Source organism: Dendronephthya gigantea, unplaced genomic scaffold, assembly GCF_004324835.1.
Source record: "Dendronephthya gigantea isolate DGI-Jeju-01 unplaced genomic scaffold, DenGig_1.0 000014F, whole genome shotgun sequence".
Lineage (NCBI taxonomy): Eukaryota > Metazoa > Cnidaria > Anthozoa > Malacalcyonacea > Nephtheidae > Dendronephthya > Dendronephthya gigantea.
Window position 1 is genome coordinate 2090333 of NW_021163024.1, and position 3822 is coordinate 2094154.

A 3822-nucleotide genomic window follows, 5' to 3' on the forward strand; every position below is an offset into this window, starting at 1 on the left:
TAATGGATACATGAGAACGAGCACCATGCATGTCAGCAATACAGACAAGTGCATGTGTCAATTAAAAGAGATTAAAAATAAGTGTACTCCTACAATACATATTATAACACAAATGATCAAATAGGTCAAATTCTAAGGGATTGTTAAAATGAATTGTTGAAACTATGATTCATGAAGTATAATGAAAGTCGATTGGAAGAAATGTTTCAGCGCGTGTTCGTTACTAAAAAATCCGCTAAAAAGACTACTTTTTAGCCAATGTCACGCAATAAATAGGGACCATATTTTTATAAGGTGTAGATTGGGTGGGAAAATTAACTGAGCCTGAGGTCTGGTCTTCAAACCAGTTGTCTTTGACGTAGCTTCAGCCCGAACGGACACTGTGAACATTATTATTTTGATATTTATTTTAAGTATTTATATATAACTTACTCATGATTACCCTATAATTTATTCGTTGAAATAATCGAATGGGCATTTAAGAAGCAGCTAGCCGAGTTTTAGCGTTTGAATTTAAATTAATCTTAATCGGTTCTGACAAGCTACATAATATAAATTACAATGATTATGGATAATTGTCAAGCTATAATTTATCAAGACCACCCACTCTCAAAGATCTAGAGATGATTAAAATTAATATAATGAAGCTTGTATATCAATTATATGAGTTTTATATTAGTTTTTGTGCTTCAGGTATAAACTATGTATACACGCGATAAATAATAAACACATGTATAAACGAGTGTTGGAAAGAAATAGTATAGCCAATAAATACGGCAGCTAGACTATTTATATTTACGGAATTATTTTTTATCTACTAAGTAAATGAATTATAGTTTAGCAGTTTACCTCTGATTATGTTGGTAATTTCTTTAATGCCAGTGAGGACTTTCAATCTGTGTTCATGCGAAATACTTCTTACGCCGTTTTCTTGGGTTTATATACGCATATATATAAAATCGAACACGGATAGGCAAAAAGTATATAACTTTATAATATCAATCCTAAAGAATTCTACCAAAAATATTGTAACCACGCGCCTATTTCTCTTCTTCTTCTTTCGTGATTTATCGCCTCAGTGTGTCTGATGTCAGAAGTCTTTGATGGCAAAATATGACTGACAAACTTGTCGTGAAAGACTTTCCGTGTTTGACATGACTAGAAAACTATACTAAAAGAATATCTTGATCAAGTGTCATATCCTGTTTAGCGTTTAATGCCAATATATGTTGTGTAGTAACCAAAATAAACTGATAAAGTCTTTAAAAAACATATAGGCCTATAGGCTATACAAATGTAAGAAGCTTACGATTTAGGCTTTTTATAAAATAATATTCATGCTGGACTGAAATCCCTGCCGGAATTATCTGTAACTGGGAGTTTATGGAAATAACAAGCCAGTGCACAGTCGACTATACATATCAAATGTCACTATGGAGCTCATAGTTTCCTAATCGTAGCTCATCATCGCCATCGGATATTTTTCATTCATAAAATTTCGATTACTTTTTAATTTTTTCAAAACAAACCAAGATATTATCCTTTCTTGATCAAAATCCAAATCCGAAATTGCCAAGTGTTTACTCGAGCTACAGGAGCTGCTTTTAGCGGAGAAAGTTTATAAATAAAAGCAGAAAATTGGCAGGCACTGCAAAAACATCGAGGCTCAGCCTAGTCTCAGGCCTTGTAAGCGCGCGCTGCTGATAGTAATATGCAGGGGCAGCCCACGCTGAGAGACCTAGCACAAAATGTTGACATTAATTTTGAAAATTGTCCCTGATTTTGACCCTGCAAGCAACCTAGTCATAAGGCGAGACGGGAGCTGAGAGGCCAAGAAGAAAATGTTTCATTTAGCTAAAGTGAGGACTTTTTGTCCCCACTTTCTGTATTGAGGTTAGTTTACGATCCACGACGCGGTTAGCTGATCTTGTTCGACTTCGCTAGTCAAATATTTTGCTTGAAAACAGCTACGGGAAATTAATTATGCTGCCAGGACTTTGAAATATTCATACAAACGTTGCAATGTCATTCGCTGTCAATGCTATTGACTATCCAGTAAATTCGAGTCCGTACGTACATGTTTATGATTATAATAAGCTTCAATCTGCCAATTTCAATTATTCATTCTTCCTTCCTTTATAAGGGTTCATGTTATAAATTGCAAACATTTACTTTCTTACAACAATTCTTATGGGCGGTTATGAGCCGTTAACATTAGATTAGAAAACATTTTGTGCTAGGCCTCTCACTTCGGTTTCATTCGGTGACGTCACACATATATTTAAAACCCGCGCAACGAGGCCTAGGAACAAGACTGATCGAGACAACCTTTAAAAGGGGAATGGGACCAGCCTGTGAATCATCGATTGCCCGTACCCATTTTAGCAAAATGATTTATTATTAAATTTTGAAATATAATAACTAGATCGAGTACACAAAATATGCACGCAGTCGATTAGTTTTGATCACACAGAATATATACGCGTACAGATGTTTAGTTCTGATTTGCACAGAGTATGTGTACATTATGTTTATCCAGCACAAAATATGCGAGCAATGTTGTTTAGCTTCGTTCGAGTACACAGAATATGCGTCCACATTAGCGTACGGGCCGCGAGGGGGGGGGGGTTAGGCTGCCCCCCTCCTCCAATTTCGTGAATCAAGAAATTCGGGCAACGTTCAGCCAGAAATTCGGGCGAACCGAATAAGAGTTACATAGCAAGAATTTTTGAAACCAAATTTGGTAATATATATCATCACAAGTTACGCGAAAACGAGGCTAGTCAGGTTTTCTGCTGTCAAAATTTCAAAATCATCGGTATAATTTTTAAATTTTGATAGGAATTTTGTGTTGTTGGTCCAGCATAAAAGTGCGTGAATAAACAAATAACTAGTAGTTTAAAATGAAGCAAAGAAAATCTTGCAAGCCTCGTTTTCTCGTAACTCGAAGCAGGCTTCTTGTTCTTTTTCGAGTATGTCTATATCAAATAGTGAAAAGAAACTGCTGTCAAACTCGGACTTTCCAACCATTTAGGTTAAATAATTATTTATCATGTAAGGGGATAAAGAAACACTTTGGTGGATTTAACCTCTCTTGCCCAGGTATGGGTAATCAACCGCGGTTCGGAGTTTTTCATCTTGGCTCAAACAAAAGAAATACGACAGAGTTAATAAACTCCTAGGATCACCGCATGAAGAACATCTATTATTCCCAATGTCAGGATATTTTCTGATCAATTGCTTGTTAATTTAAATAATGCGCACATTGTTATGAGCTGAACTGATGCGCATACAGCCTTGATCTTCCACTTAAACCTTTAACGGTCCTGCATGCATGCAGTATAATAGACCTTTTCCATAATGACGTCAAGCGCGGACGTCAAGATCTTACACGAAGTTTAATTGGCTCGATAATTTTGTGGAGCCAATCAAATTTCGTGTAACATCAGACTTTCCGCGTTTGACGTCATTATAAGAAAGGTTTCTATTGATGCTTGTCTCTCGTGTAATGAAAAAGTGGAAATGAATTAATTTAGTGCCATAAGTACAAATATTTGAAATGAGTTGCCCTATATACTCACCCTGAAAGTGTCCCGTCCATAATTACATTATAAATTACAATATAAAAGAAAATGAGAACACCAACTACTAAACTATATGCAATATATACAATTTATAAAATCAAATGCATACAAATTATTTTAGTTCTTTCAAATGCAGCGATTCTCTCTAGAGATTTACAGTGCAGACAAAATGCAAAACCAAATTTATGATAAAAAAATTCCTTAGCCTGCATGTTATAGGCTTCCATATGATAATGCA